The sequence below is a fragment of the Pristiophorus japonicus genome, unplaced genomic scaffold (assembly GCF_044704955.1).
Source record: "Pristiophorus japonicus isolate sPriJap1 unplaced genomic scaffold, sPriJap1.hap1 HAP1_SCAFFOLD_298, whole genome shotgun sequence".
In the NCBI taxonomy this organism is placed as follows: domain Eukaryota; kingdom Metazoa; phylum Chordata; class Chondrichthyes; family Pristiophoridae; genus Pristiophorus; species Pristiophorus japonicus.
In genome coordinates, this window is record NW_027252757.1 from 440760 (window position 1) to 460998 (window position 20239).

General features: G+C 46.9%; 1 protein-coding gene and 2 pseudogenes across 1 annotated transcript in view; 2 read left to right on the top strand and 1 right to left on the bottom strand.

Annotated features, from left to right (window-relative positions):
* The window catches only part of LOC139248866 (zinc finger protein 235-like), a 161450-nt gene that overhangs the window by 138018 nt on the left and 3193 nt on the right, over window positions 1-20239 (top strand). The gene's annotated exons all lie outside the window — the stretch shown is intronic.
* Window positions 1-20239, bottom strand: part of LOC139248877 (zinc finger protein 420-like) — an 89953-nt pseudogene that overhangs the window by 24237 nt on the left and 45477 nt on the right.
* LOC139248874 (zinc finger protein 239-like) lies at window positions 16054-19337 on the top strand (annotated as a pseudogene).

Below are 20239 nucleotides of genomic sequence, written 5' to 3' on the forward strand. Positions count from 1 at the left end.
ATGTTTTCACCCAGAGCTTGGTTGGGGTATGGAACTCACTTACCGAAAGGTTGGTAGAGGCAGAAAACCTCACCACGACTAAAACGTACTTGAATGTGCACTTGAAGTGTCATAACCTACAGGGCTAGGACCGAGAGCTGGAAAGTGGGATTAGGCCGGATAACTCTTCGTCGGCCGGCACGGACACAATGGGCCGAAATGGCCTCCTGCCCTGCTGTAAATTTCTATGATTCTATGAACTGCATCTTTGTCCTAACTATGTTCTCTGGCTTCTGAACTACTTGTTCCTCCATTACTTGGTCTTCTGCATTCGGAGTTAGTGCTTGATCTAATTAAATGGTGGAACAGTCTTGAGGGGCTGAATAGCCTACTCCTGTTGTAAGACCAACTCGCTACACGTGCTACTCACGTCATTCTCAGCATCGTGGATGCTCCAGAGTGAATCCATCCTCAGCTCCAATTCCACAACGTGGTCCGTCAGGAGCTGGAGGCGGGTACACTTCCCGCACACGTAGTTGTCAGGGACACCGGAAGTGTCCCTGAGTTCCCACATGGTACAGGAGGAGCATATCACTTCAGATTTTGGGCAGCTGAGATCAGTGAGTTGCTCCACACTTTACTATTGACTCTCTAGCTCTCTCATGCTGCAAAGTCGAGCCTTGTTTAGTCTGTTTGAGCACTGCCAGCGGTCTGCTGTGCGTTAACATTTGTGTTTCTGTCTATTTCAGGAGAGTCCGCCAGAGGAGCAGAGGTACGACACGCTCCAAAAATAACTGAACAACATTATAAAGTAGGATATTGAAGAGCGGTTTTATTTTCTGCTGTTCAATATTTCATAGTACACTTCACTAATAATGTAAATATTAGCCAAACATAGCGGGAGGCAGCCTGTCTCTGGGAGCATTTAAGGGACCCACCCAGTATAGAGTGTGGAGACATGTAATGGACATTCTCAACCCTGGTACGGAGGGCCTTTCCTGGTTTCTAACTTAACCCGTAAAATCCTCAATAAGTGGGCACATCTTAAGAATACCAGACACGAGTAAAAGAATATAAATATTATCCATATCTCTTCAAATAAGAAAATAGATGAAATGGCAGCATTTGATGTCTGATTCATGATTTATAATGCAACAATCTAATAATCACAACTATTTTAGAAGCAATCAGCCATTAGAATTCATTCATTAGTAAACAAAAACAGTAATCTAAATCATTAACCTGTTACACTGGGTTCTCTCATGGTTTAAAACTGGAAAATTAATGCACGAGTATATTCACAACTGATTTGGTCAAATCACTTTTAATCACCTCCTGACTCTCCAAAGCCTTTCCCCCATCTCAAAGGCATAAGTCAGGAGTGTGATGGAATACTCTCCACTTTCCTGGATGAGTGTAGCTCCAACAAAGTTCAAGAAGCTCGACACCATCCAGGACAAAGCATCCCGCTTGATTGGCACCCCATCCACCACCTTCAACATTCACTCCCTCCACCACCGGCGTACCGTGGCTGCAGTGTGTACCATCTACACGTTGCACTGCAGCAACTCCCAAACCCGCGACCTCTACCACCCAGAGGGACAAGGGCAGCAGTTGCAGGGGAACACCCTCACCTGCAAGTTCCCCTTCACGTTGCACACCATCCTCACTTGGGAAATATATCAGCTGTTCCTTCATCGCTGGGTCAAAATCCTGGAACTCCCTCCCTAGCATCCCTGTGGAAGCACCTTCACCACACGGACTGCAGTGGTTCAAGAAGGTGGCTCACCACCCCCTTCTCGAGGGCAATTAGGGATGGGCAATAAATGCTGGCCTTGCACCACCATATCCCAGTAACGAATGAAAAAAATACAGAAGAGACTTTCAACATGAAATGTTCACACTTTCATGGACAAAGATGAAGGAGCGGCCTTGAAGGGAGTGGAACACGGGGAAGGTTGAAAATATTTGTGAACAAAATGAAGTAAATCAGAAATATAATGGTTGCGATGTCAGGAATGTGTTTGTTTTTAGGAAAGAGATCTGTTTTATAAAAAATATTTCTGAGCCGCCTCCAGCGAGTGTTTGAAGAGCAGCTGGTTCGGCCGCTCAACGTGCCCTCACTCTGCCCATTTGTACCTCAGAATTGCAGTCAGGGTCCTCTGTACATCACGGGACCCCGGTTTGATGAGGTTTCCCCCCTGAAACAGGCAGACTTTCCCGCTGTCCATCTCAGGACCCCACCCACAGTGACGATGGCTGAAGCACCAGCGTAAATTTTAGTGCCATTTCCAGGCGACTATCGCTCCGGTTACACCAGGCGGGGTCCCTTAAAATCAGTCCTGTTAGTTCAGGATAGGAGCAGGAGGAGGCCATTCTGCCCCTGGAGCCTGTCCCACCATTCAATGAGATCACGGCTGATCTGTGACCTGTCTCCATAAACCCGCCTTTGGCCCATATCCCACAATCCCTTTGGTTAACGAAAATCCATCAACCTCCGGTTTAAAATTAACAATTGAAGCTGCATCAATTGTGGTTTGCAGAAGAAAATTCCAAACTTCTCCCACCCTTTGTGTGTCGAAGTATTTTCTAACTTCACTTCTGAAAGGCCTGGCTATAATTTTTAGATGATGCCCCTAGTCCTTGACAACCCACGCAGCGGAAAGACTTACTCTCGGTTCTTAATATCTTGAAAACTTCGATCAAATCACGTCTTAAACTTTTAAATTCCAGGGATGGGTAAGGTGAAAATTTAAAATAAGAACGTTTAGTACATGACTCTGGGATGTAGTTAAGCCCCCAATTCACTTAAAAAAAAAATCAATGTTGCTTCTGTTGTGTAGTTTAATAACAGGCTTGCCAGAAGAGGTGTTGCACTAATTCATCTCAAACACCGCCATGTAGTGTCATCTTCTGCCTGTGGAGCAACATTACAGGCAGGAAGATCACCGGATTCTTGTGTTACACAGCTCATTCCACCCAGTAACTCCCCGTCTACAATTCACCATCGATTTGTTTCTTCTCTCTTCCCCGCACCCCCCCCACCACCCCCCTCCGCGCACGCGCTTTCTCTCCCTCGCTCCCTCGCTCCCCAGCTCCCTCCCCGCACCACCTGTGACTGGGACCAATGGCCAGCAGGTGGCAGATTGAAATTTTGGGATGGGCCTGTTGGTGAACTTTAACCCCACAGATTGTCAGTGGTGTGGAGTTTTTCCTGCCATCATTCAGCCCCGGGGAGAATCTCTCAGTGAAAGTGTGGAGATGGGACATGATGGGACAAGTTGTCTGCATTGTAAAATAACATCTGTACACCCTCATAGTCCAGGTACACCCTGATCGTCAGGGTCTTCACACTCTGGGTGAGGTGGGTTAGTGAGGGGAAGGTGCCGGCAAAATAGCCTCTTCCGGGATCCAGCCCCACAATCCAGTATCCGGTCTCTGTGCTCGGGGTGAATGGCCCTTTTCTCCCGGCAGACTCTCTGACCACTCCCAGACCCCACCTTGTTCCACACCTCCACCTCTGATCCCAGGACACAGCCCCAGGGATCAAACCTCCCCAGGGTGTCAGGGAGCGGCTGCCGTTTGTCTCCATGTCTCACACGGGTCCGGTCCTCAGATAGGATGAGCCGGGGATTCGCTGTGTTCGGATCCAGAGTCATCGAGGCTGGAGCTTGGGTAAAGTTCAAATACAACAGTCAGTGATTCAGTTTCTTGCTGTGATTTATTCAAACACTTTCCTGTTTAAAGTGCCGACTCGGGCTCTGGCTTGTTATCATAGAATCAGCTACTGCTCCAGGGTTTACGCCCTGGGGGGGCGATTTACGTCGATTTCGGGCCCGAATCAGCGCCCGGAGATAAAGACCCGAAAACCGCTGGAGAGAGCGGGGGAGGAACATAGAAACATAGAAATTGGGTGCAGGAGTAGGCCATTCGGCCCTTCGAGCCTGCACCACCATTCAATAAGATCATGGCTGATCATTCACCTCAGTACCCCTTTCCTGCTTTCTCTCCATACCCCTTGATCCCTTTAGCCGTAAGGGCCATAACTAACTCCCTCTTGAATATATCCAGTGAACTGGCATCAACAACTCTCTGCGGTAGAGAATTCCACAGGTTAACAACTCTGAGTGAAGAAGTTTCACCTCATCTCAGTCCTAAATGGCTTACCCCTTATCCTTAGACTGTGTTCCCTGGTTCTGGACTTCCCCAGCATCGGGAACATTCTTCCTGCATCTAACATGTCCAGTCCCGTCAGAATTTTATACATTTCTATGAGATCCCCTCTCATCCTTCAGTGAATACAGTCCCAGTTGATCCAGTCTCTCCTCATTTGTCAGTCCTGCCATCCCGGGAATCAGTCTGGTGAACCTTCGCTGCACTCCTTCAATAGCAAGAACGTCCTTCCTCAGATTAGGAAACCAAAACTGAACACAATATTCCAGGTGAGGCCTCACTAAGGTCCTGTACAACTGCAGTAAGACCTCCCTGCTCCCATACTCAAATCTATTAACGAGGAAGGCCTTCTTCACCTCCTGCTGTACCTGTATGTCAACTTTCAATGACTGATGTACCGTGACACCCAGATCTCATTGCACCTCCCCTTTTCCTAATCTGCCACCATTCAGATAATATTTTGCCTTCGCGTGGGGGGAGGGGGAGAGAGAGCGGGTGGTGTGGGGGAGGGCGCGCAAAGAGAGAGAGCATGGGGGACAGAGAGCGGGGAGGGGGAGAGAGCGCAGGGGGGGCAAGAAAGTGGAGGGGTGGAGAGAGAAAGGGGGGGAGAAAGAGCAGGTGGGGGTGAGGGGAGAGAGCAGTGGGAGGGGAGAGAGCGCGGGGGGAGGGGGAGAGGGGTGGGGGCAGCTGTTTCCAAAGGCCACAAGGAAAGTGGTGTTGTGAATAAAATATTTCACAGGTAAGACAGCGTCCAGTATAAGGAATGCGATGGAAATAAACACATTGTAATTACATCTGAAGGAGAAACTTACATTTCCAATGTTCCTGACAAATATCTCAAACCACTTCCCATACCCTCTGCATAAAGTAGTTGGGAGTGATTTACGTCTCACTATTGTCCGGATTTACACCATAAACAGACCAGTAACGAGACAAAAATCACCCGCAGTGGTTCCCACTAAGGGCCGCCGGGAAATTATGCCACAGCCGCAAAATAGGAATCCAGCGTTCCCCCAGAGGGAATGATGCAAGGAGTTAGTTCCCTCCGGTATCCTGGACAATATTTATCCATCAACCAACATCATGAGAACTGGTTATCTGGTCATTATCACTTTGCTGCTTGTGGGAGCTGGCTGTGCACAAATTGCAACAGTGACTACACTTTAAAAACTCTTCGTTGTCTGTAAAGAGCTTCGGGACGTCCCGAGGTCGTGAAAGGTCGGATATAAAAACAGGTTCTTTCTATTTATTCTGTGTAACAATTTCTCTGTGGCCGGGAGGTGCAGGAATTGTCCTGTCCGCTGCTGGCTGTTCCTCGACTTTTCCCCTCCGCCCCCCACCCCACCATCCTATCTCCTTCCCCCTCCCCCCGCTATATTTTCCCGCCATTCTCTGAGTTCGAGACTATCGCTACTTTGTTGTCGACTCTGACTGTGTTAAACCTCTGGATGTTTATCTTCTCTCTGTGGCTAAGGATCTTGAATACTTCAGTAAGATGACCCCAAGCCCTCCCTTATCCAATGCAAAGACTCCTGACTTCCAGACTAGATACGGACATCAGCGATCTTTTAATCCAGGGTCTGGAAGTCGGTTTAGGCCTTTCTCATCTGGATTGAGAAATGCGAGAGAACAGGTCGGCAAGTATAAGTGCTGGAGCGGTGGGCCTAAGACATCGTGGCCCCCACCCCCCAGCCTGCGAGAGAACAGCTCCGCAGGTCGGCAAGTATAAGAGCTGGACCACTCCAACCTCCAGCGTGAGCTGCTCCAAGTATGCAATGATTTTGAGATGGGCGACTGGGTGACGTCATCAAAATCCTGGTTGCCGTTTTGGCGCGTGGGCAGGAACATCGGCAGGACCCAGGTACAGAGGAGTGGGAAGGTCGGGGCGGATGAGTAGTGAGTGTTTGTGGCGAGATGCGGTGAACGTTTATGGCGGAGGAGCGGCGAGAGATCGTGGCGGAGGTGCGACAGATGAGGGTACGGGGCCCAGTGGTAGCACGGGTCAGCCCACACTACGATATGTGCGCGCACTAGGTCCGTGCAGCAGAGCAGGTCTCCAGTCCTGGTTAATCCTTGCCTCTGGATAAAGGCCTGGCTCTGTCAAGCCCGTGTGGTGGCTGATGTGCAACGGTCACCACACGTTTTTTTTTAAATCCAGGCACAGGTATCTTCCACCCACTCAATTGGAGTTCAGGACTGGAACCTCGGGTCCTTTATCGAAACACCTGTGAACTCGTGGAAGCAAGTCATCCTCGTTCAAGCGACCACCTTTGATATAAAGCAGGAAAAGGAATATAGGAGATTTACTGGGGTTAATGTCGTCTATCATGTCTCTCCACATTGTGTATTGTAAAGTGCCATTGAACTTTCTGATAGGCAGGGTGTCATCTGCTACTGACAGCTTGATATAGTCCTCACTAATCCTGTAAATATTACACAGTTGATGTTATAAATTGACCATAAACACTTTACCAAACTGCAGAGTTTCAGTAAAGAACATGTCCTACCTACTCTTCCGACAAGCTTCCTCCTGAAATAAATAAAACACAAACAGTGAGGAGGTTAGTAAAAGACTTCAGGAGGCCATCGACAGGCTGGTGAAATGAGCAGATACAGGGTGGATAAAATTTTAAACAGAGACGTGTGAAGTGATGCATTTTGGAAGAAAGAATGAGGAGAGGCAATATAAACTAAATGGTACAATTTTAAATGGGGTGCAGGAACAGAGACCTGGGGGTCACATACACAAATCTTGAAGGAGCGTGGGGATTGGTTTTAACAGTGAATCTCAAATGTACAGCACGGCAGGAAGCCATTCAGCCCATCGTGTCCTTGCCGGCCGACAAAGCGCTATCCAGCCTAATCCCACGCTCCAGCTCTTGGTACATAGGTTTAAAGGCTACGCCGCTTCAAATACATATTCAAGTATTTTTAAATGTGATGAGAGTTTCTGCCTCTACCACCGTTTCAGGCAGTGAGTTCCAGATCCCCACCACCCTCTGGGTGAAGCATTTCCCACTCAAATCCTCTCTAAACCTGCTAGGAATTGATTTAAATCTACGCCCCCTGATTGTTGACCCCTCTAAGGGAAATAGGCCCTTCATATTCACTCTATCTAGACCCCTCATAATTCGATACACCTCAATATGGTCTCTATCAGTCTCCTCTGTTCCAAAGTAAACAACCCCCAGCCGATTGAATCTTTTGTCATAGCTAAAATTCTCCAGTCCAGGCAACATCCTCGTAAATCTCCTCTGCACCCTCTCTAGTGCAGTCACATCTTTCCTGTAATGTGGTGACCAGAACTGTACGCAGTACTCCAGCTGTGGCATAACTCGTGCTTTATGCAGTTCAAGCGTAATCTCCCTGCTCTTGTATTCAATGCCTCAGTGAATGAAGGCAAGTATTCCATATGCCTTCTTAACAACCTTATCTACCTGTCCTGCTATCTTTGGGGATCTGTGGACATGCATTCCAAGGTCCCTCTGTTGGGTCTCTGTTGGCTCAGAGACATAGACCATGTACAGTCGACACCTCAAGTCGCTGGAGAAATACCACCAACGATGCCTCCGCAAGATCCTACAAATTCCCTGGTAGGACAGGCACACCAACATCAGTGTCCTCGTCCAGGCCAGCATTGAAGCACTGACCACACTTGATCAGCTCCGCTAAGCAGGCCACATTGTTCGCATGCCAGACACGAGACTCCGAAAGCAAGTGCTCTACTTGGAACTCCTTCATGGCAAATGAGCCAAAGGTGGACGGAGGAAATGCTACAAGGACACCCTCAAAGCCTCCCTGATAAAGTGCAACATCCCCACTGACACTTGGGAGTCCCTGGCCAAAGACCGCCCTAAGTGGAGGAAGTGCATCTGGGAGGGCGCGGAGTGCCTTGAGTCTCATTGCCGATTACATGCAGAAGACAAGCGCAGGCAGCGGAAAGAACATGCAGCAAACCTGTCGCACCCTCCCTTACCCTTAACGACTGTGACAGGGACTATGGTTCTCGTATTGGACTATTCAGCCACCTAAGGACTCATTCTAAGAGTGGAAGCAAGTCTTCCTCGATTCCGAGGGACTGCCAATGTTGATGATGTTCCACAATGACTTGTGATGATCAGGAATGCATGAATGACAGCGTGGAGCAAGCAGATTCCATAGTAATTTTAAAAAGGGAATTGGAAATACACTTGAAAAGGAAATAAATGCAAGACTGTGGGGAAAGAGGAGTGGGACTAATTGGAAAGCTCTTTCAAAGAGCCGCACAGACACAATGGGCCATTTATGCTGTGGGATTCTATGATTGTAAGTAGTTGAACATTCCGATTCGTGTGTCAGATACTGGAACTATACATCAGTGCCACTCACACACACAGTGACTGTCACACCCACCGTACCAGACACACCCACACACTCACAACATGGAACTGTAACTGGATTGCAATGTGAGTTCCGGCAGATATTAATCAATGGGGCAGCACACAAATAATTATAAGCAAAGTACTGTGATCACTCTGTGCTCGGACTCGGTGCCGGGGAGCTCTCGGACTCTGCGCTCGGTGCCGGGGGACGCTCGGACTCTGCGCTTGATGCCGGGGGTTGCTCGGACTCTGCGCTCGGTGCCGGGGGTTGCTCGGACTCTGCGCTCGGTGCCGGGGGTTGCCCGGACTCTGCGTTCGGTGCCGGGCGTTGCCCGGACTCTGCGCTCGGTGCCGGAGGGCGCTCGGACTCTGCGGTTTGTATTTTATTTATTTCCCCGCCCGCGCTTCACTCCGTTATTTATTTTTTAAAACCCTCATAAAACTCACTTTCCGCCGGTGATCCGGGCTCTCGGGTGGTGTTTGTGCCGAGCATGCGCGGTACGGGCCGGGCGCTTGTGTGTGTGGTGTTGTCGGGGGTGCAGGGGGCGCTTGCGCGGTGTCAGCCGCAACTCAGCGCGGGGGCCGGAGCGCTTTCTGTAGCGCGGGGGTATGTGGGTAGCCTAGCCACCATTACTGATCGTCATTTCAACCAACCTGTGCGGCAGCTGGGCATGAAAATCAGCTTCACTACCCCAGTGCTGGGAAAGAGCGACAAGAGACAACATTTTTAAAGTTTCTGCTGATGGGTTGTTTGGCTATTTGCAAACCCCCCCCCCCCCGAAAAAAAATTAATATTTTTTAAAATAAAAATAGAGCAACTTTTGAGAAAGCAACATGATATTGGGTGGGAGGATAGAAACAGTCAAGAAAGCCCTCTGGTTTCTTGAGCATCTCTTTGTCCCAACACACTATTCACCAGCTGAGAGGATATAGATATGATTCAGTTGGTGGGTCCCACAGGCTAGCTTTCGTTCAAATATTGGAATATGTGTTGGTCTTTTTCTCTTTCCTCCCCTCCCGTGTGTGTGCGAGCCAGCCGTGGCTCAGTGGGTAGCACTCTCACACCTGAGTCAGAAGGTTGTGGGTTGAAGTCACACTCCAGAGACTTGAACACAAAATCTAGGCTGACACTCTAGTGCAGTGCTGAGGGAGTGCTGCTCTGTCGGAGGTGCCGTCTTTTGGATGAGATGTTAAACCAAGGTCCTTTCTGCTCTCTCAGGTGGACGTAAAAAATTTCATGACACAATTTTGAAGATGAGCAGGGGAGTTATCCCTGGTTCCCTGGCCAATATTCATCGCTCAATCAACATCATTAAAACAGATTATCTAGTCATTCTTATATTGTAGATATTGGCTGCTGCATTTCCCACTTTATATCAGTGACTGCACTTGAAAATTGGGTGCAAGCACTTTGGAACGTCCAGTGATCATGAAAGCCGCTATATAAATGCAAGTCTGTCTGTCTCAATCGATGTTTAAAGAGGCCATTAATGGCCCTTTAGAATCATAGAATCGTTACAGCACAGAAGAAGGTCATTCAGCCCGCCGAGCCCGTGCCGACTCTCAGCTCAGCCCACTCCCCTGCCCTTTCCCTGTAGCCCATATCTTTCCCACTATTTGGTGGTCTATAGAATACGCCTAGTAGTATAATGGATGAGGTAGAAAGAATGAGGAGAGGACATATAAACTAAATGGTACAATCCTGAAAGGGGTGCACGAAGAGAGAGAGACCTGGGAGTAAATGTGCATAAATCGTTGATGGTGGCAAGGCAGTTTGAGAAAGCAATTAAAAAGGCTTACAAGATCCTGAACATGAGTGTGGAAATTATGATGAACCTGTATAAAACACTGGTTCGGCCCCCAACTGGAGTGTTGTGTCCAATTCTGGGCACCGCACTTTAGGAAGGCTGTGAAGGCCTTAGACAAGGTGCAGAAAAGATTTATGAGATGATTCCAGGAATGAGGGCCTTCAGTTACATGGATAGACTGGAGAAGCTGGGATTGTTCTCATTGAAGCTGAGACGATGGAGAGGAGATTTGATCGAGGTTTTCAAAATCATGAGGGGTCTGGACATGTAGCTAGAGGGAAACTGTTCCCATTGGCAGAAGGGTCGAGAACCAGAAGACATATAGAGTAAGGTGATTAACAAAAGAACCAAAGGTGACCTAAGAAAAAACTTTTTTTATGCAGCGAGTGGTTCAGATCGGGAATGCAGAGCCTGAAAGGGTGGTGGAGGCAGACTCAATCTTATCTTTCAAAAGGGAGTTGGATAAATATCTGATGGAAAATAATTTACAGGCGGGGAAGAGGGACTAATTGAGAGTCGGCATAGGCTCGACGGGCCGAATGGCCTTCTTTGTGCTGTAACCATTCTATGGTTCTAATTTGTTGTTTCTCTGCTAGTCACTGGGACCCTGAAGCCCAAGAGATGTCAGGGCACATGAGATTGGGCGAGGAGAACATAAGAAATTGGAGCAGGAGAGGCCATTTGGCCCCTCGAGCCTGCTCTGCCTTTCAGTAAGATCATGGCTGGTCTTCTACCTCAACTCCACTTTCCTCCACTATCCCCATATCCATTGATTCACTTAATATCCAAAAATCTATTGATCTCTGTCTTCAATATACTCAACAACTGAGGTTCCAAAGCTCTCTGGGGTAGAGAATTCTAAAGATTCAACACCCTCTGAGTGAAGAAATTTCTCCTCATCTCAGTCCTAAATGGCTGACCCTTCATTCTGAGACTGGTTCTAGACTCCCCAGCCAGGGCAAACATCCTCCCTGCATCTACCCTATCAAGCCCTGTAAGAATATAGGCTGAGTCTACTCAATCTCTCCTCATAGGTAAATTCCCCTATCCCAGGAATCAGTCTGGCGAGCCTTCAGGTAAATTTATAATGGGGAACAAGGAAATGGCAGACGAATTGAACAAATATTTTGGTTCTGTTTCATGAAAGAAGACACATATGAGCATATAACCTTCCGGAAACACGAGGGAACCGAGGGTCTAGTGAGAAGGAAGAACTGAAGGAAATCCTTATTAGTCAGGAAATTGTGTTAGGAAAATTGATGGGATTGAAGGCTGATAAATCCCCAGAGCCTGATAGTCTGCATCCCAGAGTACTTAAGGAAGAGGCCCTAGAAATAGCGGATGCATTGGTGATCATTTTCCAACAGTCTATCGACTCTGGATCAGTTCCTATGGACTGGAGGGTAGCTAATGTAAGACTACTTTTTTAAAAAGGAGGGAGAGAGAAAACGGGGAATTATACAGCGGTTAGCCTGACATCAGTAGTGGGGAAAATGTTGGAATCAATTATCAAAGATGAAATAGCAGCGCATTTGGAAAGCATTGACAGGATTGGTTCAAGTCAGCATGGATTTATGAAAGGGAAATCATGCTTGAAAAATCTTTTAGAATTTTTTGAGGATGTAACAACTAGAGTGGACAAGGGAGAACCAGTGGATGTGGTATATTTGGACTTTCAAAAGGCTTTTGACAAGGTCCCACACAAGAGATTAGTGTGCAAAATTAAAGCACATGGTATTGGGGGTAATGTATTGACGTGGATAGAGAACTGGTTGGCAGACAGGAAGCAGAGAGTAGGGATAAACGGGTCGTTCTCAGAATGGCAGGCAGTGACTAGTGGGGTGCCACAGGGCTCAGTGCTGGGACCCCAGCTATTTACAATATACATGAATGATTTAGATGAAGGAATTGAGTGTAATATCTCCAAGTTTGCAGACGACACTAAGCTGGGTGGCGATGTGAGCTGTGAGGAGGATGCTACGAGGCTGCAGGGTAACTTGGACAGGTTAGGTGAGTGGCCAAATGCATGGCAGATGCAGTATAATGTGGATAAATGTGAGGTTATCCACTTTGGTGGCAAAAACATGAAGGCAGAATATTATCTGAATGGCGGCAGATTAGGAAAAGGGGAGGTACAACGAGACCTGGGTGTCATGGTACATTAGTCACTGAAAGTTGGCATGCAGGTACAGCAGGTGGAGACGAAGGCAAATGACATATTGGCCTTCATAGCTAGGGTATTTGAGTATAGGAGCAGGGAGGTATTAATGCAGTTGTACAGGGCCTTGGTGATGCCTCACCTGGAATATTGTGTTCAGTTTTTTGTCCTCCTAATCTGAGCAAGGACGTTCTTGCTATTGAGGGAGTGCAGCAAAGGTTCACCAGATTGATTCCTGGGATGGCGGGACTGACATATGAGGAGAGACTGGATCGACTGGGCCTGCATTCACTGGAGTTTAGAAGAATGAGAGGGGATCGCACAGAAACATATAGAATTCTGACGGGACTGGACAGGTTAGATGCAGGAAGAATGTTTCCGATGTTGGGAAGTCCAGAACCAGGGGTCACAGTCTAAGGATAAGGGGAAAGCCAATTAGGAACGAGATGAGGAGAAACTTCTTCACTCAGAGAGTGTTAACCTCTGGAATTCTGTACTGCAGAGAGATGTTGATGCCAGTTCGTTAGATATATTCAAGAGGAAGTTAGATATGGCCCTGATGGCTAAAGGGATCAAGGGATATGGAGAGAAAGCAGGAAAGGGGTACTGAGGTGAATGATCAGCCATGATCTTATTGAATGGTGGTGCATTCCTAGTTTCTATGTTTCTATGCTTCATTATATTCCCTCTATGGCAAGTGTATCCTTCTTTAGGTAAGGAGACCAAAATTGTACACAATACTCCAGGTGCGGTCTTACCCAGGGCCCTATATAATTGCATTCGGATGGCTTTACTCTTGTACTCAAATCCTCTTGTATTAAAGGCCAACATATCATTTGCTTTTCTAATTGCTTGCTGTGCCTTCATGTTAGGTAGGTTTTAAAGAACACTTAAAAGGTGGAAAGTGAAGTTAAATGGAGACGTGAAATGATTTAAGTAGGGAATTCCAGAGCTTAGGACTGAGGCAGCTGAAGGCGCGATCGTCAATGGTGGAGCAATTAAAATCGGTCAAAAGGCCAGAATAGGCGGAGTATTGAAATCTGGGGGATTATAGGGCAGGAGGAAATTCCAAAGCTTTGGAGGAGCAAGCCCATGGAGGGATTTGAAAACAAGGATGAGAAGTTTGAAATTGATGTGCTGCTTAACTGAGAGCCAATGTAGGTCAGAAAGCACAGGAGTGATGGGAGAACGGGACTTGGTGAGAGTTAGGACCACGGGCAACCGAATTTTGAATGGCCTCAACTTTATAGAGGGTAGAACTAGGTAGGCCAGCCAGGAGTGCATCGGAATAGTCAAGTCTAGAGGTGATGGATGAGGCTTTCGGCAGCAGATAAGTTGAGTTAGGGCAGAGACGGGCGATATTATGAAGGGCGGTATTCGTGATAGAATGGATATGAGACGGGAAGCACAATTTGTGATCAAATATCACACCAAGGTTGCGAACAGACTTGGTCAGCCTCAGACAGTTGCCAGCAAGATAGATCAAATCAGTGGAAAGGGACCGGAGGTTGTGGCATGAACCAAAGACAATGGCTTCAGTCTTCCCGATATTTAATTGGAGGACATTTTTACCCATCCAGTGCTGGATGTTGGTCAAGCAGTCCGATAGTATATATAGTACATATTCACGTAGCAGAATGGATAGAAAGATTGCTACAAAACAGAAATAAAAGTGTAGAAGATTAAGGACGTTTCTCAGACTGGTGGAAAGTGAGAAGTGGTGTCCCACAGGGATCTGTGCTGCTGGGACCAGTGCTGTTTACCATGGTTTAGACTCAGAACTTCGAGTATGATGTCAGAATTTGAATTACTAATAGTGTTGGGAATGCACCAAAATACAGGAAGACATCAACAGACTTGCAAAGTGGGCAGAGGAATGGGGAATGCAATTCAACATTGTGAAATGTGAGCTGGTTCATTTTGGTAGAAGGAATAAGGAGACCACTTATTCCTTAGAAGGGAAGAAATTAAATGAACGAGAGGTATAAAAAGACCTGGGAAAAAAGACACAAAAAATTAGCAACACAATTTGGACAGGCCATAAACAGTGCAAAGAAAATACTGGACTCATTTCTAGAACAGAATACAAATACAAAAGCAGAGAGGTAACATTTACTCTATATTTAACGTTGGTTAGACACAGTTGAAGCACTGAGAGTAGTTCTGGGCTTCACACTATAAAAGAATATTGATGCACTGGAGAAAATGCTGAAAAGATTTACAAGAATGTTACCAGAATTGAGAGGATGCAACTCGCAGGCAAGATTGAGCGGGCTGGGGCTTGGGTTTTCTCTGGAAAAGGGGAGACTAAGAAAAGACCAGAAAGATATGAAGGAGTTTGATAAGGTAGATGTGGATAAACTGTTTCCAATTGAGTCAGAACAAGGAGATAGAAACATAAGATAGTCACTGACAGATCAAATAAAGAATTAGGAGCAATTTATTTACTCAGAGGGTGGTGAGAATGTGGAACTTGTTGCCACAAGGAGTGGTTGAAGCAGATAGCATTTAAGGGGAGGTTTGGTGTATCCATGAGGGAGAAGGGAATAGAGGGATATGGGAACAGGATGGGATAAGATCATTAGAGTGAGAAGAGGTTCGTATGGAGTATAAACACTGGCACAGACCAGTTGGGCTGAATGACCTGTTTCTATGCTGTAAATTCTATATCTGTATGGCAGGGGTGGTTTAATACTTGGGTTGACGGGACCCTGGGGTGGATGAATGCTCAGAACTATGTGGCCCTTGCCCATGAGGTCGTTTAATGCTTGGGCTGATTGGCCCTCCCCAGACTGGCTCAGCAATTAGGGTTTTCAATGGTGGAATCGTTACCGAGAGTCCCCCGCACGGCAGAAAGTGCCCTATCAATGACAACGGGAGCCCAGTGCTCAGGCGCAGGACTGAGCTGTACTCTGACCATGTGCAGTGCCAGTGGTGGAGATGGTCTCGGGCGGAAGAGACGGTTCCCCGAGGTGGTAGGAGCTTGTGGGTGCAGCGGAGTAATTGGACCCGAGTGGGCTGAGCAGCTTCATAAACTCTCGGTAAAGGCCTCAGGTCCTGAATAAAAGACCACAGGCCCCGAATAAGAGCCCACTGGTCCCGAGTTTGCAACGTAGTGATAGGCCCCGTCGCTCCAGGTAACTGGCCGCCATGTTGGACAGGGAGGGATCAAGGCTCCTGCGTGGCCATCTTGCTAGTGACTTTCTCCCCGGAGACAGGCTATAGTGCATGTGCGGCCATCTTCGTACAGGAGCAGAGGGTGGGCGGGGCTTCAGGGTCCCAGTGACCAGGAGAGAAAATCATTGCCTCATTGATTTTATTCTCACTCTGCACGCAGCGGGTGTAGAACTGAACCCAACCAGAGCAAAGGGAGGGGGAAAACTGGGGATGGAGGAATGAAATGATGGAGATGTTATGATTGGGTTTGGATTTCAGCACGAGCAGGGAGGGAGAGTGAGTGGGAAAGGGATTTACAGCTTTGGGGGAACAAGAGAGGAAAGAATATTCCATAGAAACTAGGATTGCCTGTCAATTTCTATCCTGTGCTGACCTTTGTAAACTCCTTTTACAGGGTATAAGAAGGGCAGGATTTACAGACGGGAAACGTGAACCAAACATCACATCAAGATCTGACAGAGTCACACGATTCATCAGGACCTGACTATCTGCGGCCTTTCAAAGTAGGAGAAATGTTTATCTGTTTGGTCTGTGGGAATAGATTTCCAACATCAGTGTGACTGGAAAAGCACCGAGACACACACACACCCGAGTGACAGTGTTCCAGTGCAATGACCGTGTAAAGAGCTTTAACCAGTTACACAGCCTGAAAAACATCGCACCATTCACAGTGGGGAGAAACTGTACACGTGCTCTGTGTGTGGTCGAGGCTTCAACTGATCATCCAACCTCCATAGACACAAGGACACCCGCACCATGGAGAAACCGTGGGAATGTGGAGACTGTGGGAAGGGATTCAATTACCCATCTGAGCTGGAAACTCATCGACGCAGTCACACCGGGGAGAGGCCATTCACCTGCTCCATGTGTGGGAAGGGGTTCACTCGGTCATCCACTCTGCTGACACACCAGCGAGTTCACACTGGGGAGAGGCCGTTCACCTGCTCTGAGTGTGGGGAATGATTCACTCAGTCACCCACCTGCTGAGACACCAGCAAGTTCACACTGGGGAGAGACCATTCACCTGCTCGGTGTGTGGGAAGGGATTCACTCAGTCATCCAACCTGCTGACACACCAGCGAGTTCACAAGTGATTGCAGAGTTTGGATTCTGCTGTTGTTGCTGCTGTTGTTCACATCCTAATGAACTGTGTTCATTCTGTTAGTTGCCGTTTGTTTCTGCTGATGTTAATAACCCTTCAACCACGCTGGAGTTTAGTATTTTGATACTTCAAATAACAGTGTTGATATTTATGTCTCCAAGATAAGAGGAGATTAATTGATGTCCTCATTCTGATCGGGGCGCAGGAGCAGTGAGAGATCGGGGCCCAGGAGCGAGGTTTTGGGGCCCAGGAGAGGCAAGGGCCCAGGGGCAGCACAGACCAGCCCACACTGCGATCCATGGATAGTAGGAGCATGCGTGCGCACTAGGTCTGTGCAGCAGAGCTTGGTCTCCAGTCATCTTGGTTCACCCTTGCCACTGGATCAAGACCTAGCTCTGTCAAGCCCGTGTGGTGGCTGGTGTGCAACAGCCACCCCACATTAAAAGAATCCATGCACAGGCATCTTCCACCCTTCACTATGTAGTTCGGGACCTCGAATGTCAGGTCCCTCATTGAAACACCTGTGAACTCATCCCTTTTTGGTGTGGAAGCAGGACATCCTCAATACGAGGGATGGCCTAATACTATACAACCATTTTTTAGCCTTTTCTCCTTTCTGACTCGAGATTAGTTCAGTTCTCATACCTTCGGTTACTCAGGGACAAATCCCAGCTCCCCATACCTTCCAGAATGCCTCTCCTAGCCTTGGTATCCAGGGAAGGTATCGGTAACACGCCCGGGATCACTAAACACAAAACCCAGTCTGTTAATCACTTTCAGTTACTGGACTTGGTGTGTGCCCCACAGTATCTCTCTCACCTTCGATGTGTGATTGGAGCATCACGCCTGCAAACCTGGGTTCAATTTAAATTTGAATCCACTCCATGTATTTAAAAAAAAATGCATACAAGTATACAGATCACATCAAATAATTGGCAACGGTTTAGAGTCAACAAGATGAAGATGAAGCCACACCAAGGCCCAATAAACCAGCTCTGTATTCACAGGAGAAAGTCTGTTATCTAACTCCTCGAGTGACAGAGAAAGATCGGGACCCTAAGAACATCTAGAATCTGTTGTAAATATGTTTCAAATCCTCACTGGTACAACCTGTCTATTTCTTTTCAATTGAAGTGAATGGAAGATGAGGAGGGGTTGGAGAGGAGTTAGGGTGGGGGGGAGGTTGATGGAGAGGAGTTGTAATGGAGTAAATGCAGCAGCCAGTTTGTGCACAGCCAGATCCCACAAACAGCAATGTAATGATGACAAGTTAATCCATTCTCAGTGATGTTAGTTGAGGGATACACGTTGTGCAGGACACCATGGAGAACTCCACCTGTTCTTCTTCAGAATCATGGCCATGGGATCCTTTATGTCCAACTTAGGGACTAGACAGGTCATCAGTTCAATGTCTCATCTGAAAGACAGTACCTCTGACTATGTAGCACTCCCTCTGTACTGGCACCTGGAGTCTCGGCCTAGATTATGTGCTCGGGTCTCTGGATTGGGAATTGAACCCCGACCCCCTGACTCAGGGCCGAGAGTACTACCACTGAGCCAAGGCTGACATGGTCTGATCCCTGTTCCCATTACACTAGACCGTGCCTGTGTTATTACACTAACCCCACCATTCATACTGCAGTGGGCCTTCACTCTGTTATTAGACATTCGGCAAAGCATTTGCTGCAACAACAAAACAACCAGAACTTACATTAATATAGCGCCTTTAACTCAGTGAAATTTCTCACGGCGCTTAACAAGATCGATATCAATAAAAAAACATTTTTGACACAGAGCCACAGAGAAAGATATCAGGACAGATTCCCAAAAGGTTGATCGAAGAGGTAGTTTTTAAAAAGAATCTTGAAAGAGAAGGTGGAGGTTTCGGGGAATTCCAAAACTTGGAGCCTCGGCAGCTGAAGGCACGGCCGCCAATGGTGGAGCGATTAAAATCGGGGATGCTCAAGAGGACAGATTTGGAGGAGCGCAGGGAACTCGGAGGGTTGTGGGGCTGGAGGAGATTACAGAGATAGGGAGGGGCGAGGCTATGGAGAGTTTTGAAACCAAGGATGAGAATTTTTAAATTGAGGCGTTGCTTAACTGAGAGCCAGTGTAGGTCAGTGAGCACAGGGGTGATGGGTGAATAAGATTATAGCAATAGGCCCTGACTTGCACACACTATTAGATGAGACCCAATCTTTGTTTTGTTGCACTAGATACTGGCTGTATGACCATCACACTAGATCCAGCATTGTGTTCAGTACAACACTCGAGTCTGCCTCTGTTATTATTGGATCAAACACTATCTTTGTTACTCTCACAGTGGGCCATGCATTTGCTGTTATTACTCTGGACCCTGTCTCTACTCTTATTGTATGGGCCCCTGTCTCTGGAATTGTTACACTAGACCCGGCCTCTGCTATGATTGGAAAATAACCTGCCCCTGTTATTCCAGTTCTAGTGCACGCCTCTATTATTATAACTATAGATCTTGTCTCTGTTGTATTCAATGGAGTATGTTTCTGATATTGTTAAAGTAGACCCGGCTTCTGTTAGTGTGACACTATCACCTCTTTCAGTTATTATTGCAAAAAAACTTTAGATTCTTAAAGACTTGTTTCTAGTGTAAAACAAGGCCTTGTTTCAGTTATTAATGCACTATACCCTGTCTCTGTTTATATTACACTCGACCCTGTCTCTGTTTATATTACACTAGACCTTGTCTCCGTTCATATTACACTAGACCCTGTCTCTGTTTATATTACACTAGACCCTGTCTCTGTTTATATTACACTCGATCCTGTCTCTGTTTATATTACACTAGACTCTGTCTCCGTTTATATTACACTAGACTCTGTCTCTGTTTATATTATACTAGACACTGTCTCCGTTCATATTATACTAGACCCTGTCTCTGTTTATATTACACTAGACCCTGTCTCTGTTTATATTACACCAGGACCTGTCTCTGTTTATATTACACTAGACCCTGTCTCTGTTTCTATTACACTAGACCTTGTCTCTGTTTAGATTACACTAGATCCTGTCTCTGTTTATATTACACTAGACCCTGTCTCTGTTTATATTACACTAGGCCCTGTCTCTGTTTATATTACATTAGACCCGGTCTCTGTTTATATTACACTAGGCCCTGTCTCTGTTTATATTACATTAGACCCTGTCTTTGTTTATATTACACTAGACCCTGTCTCTGTTTATACTGCACTCGACCCTGTCTGTTTATATTACACGAGACCCTGTCTCTGTTTATATTACACGAGACTGTCTCTGTTTCTATTACACTAGACCCTGTCTCTGTTTATATTATACTAGACCCCGTCTCTGTTTATACTGCACCAGAGCCTGTCTCAGTTTATTGAACCTCGACCATGTCTTAGTTATTGCGGCAATAAACAACATCCACAAATATTGGAAAAGGTTGGAGAGGAAACAGTGAAAGTAACAGTCAGAAAATAGAAGA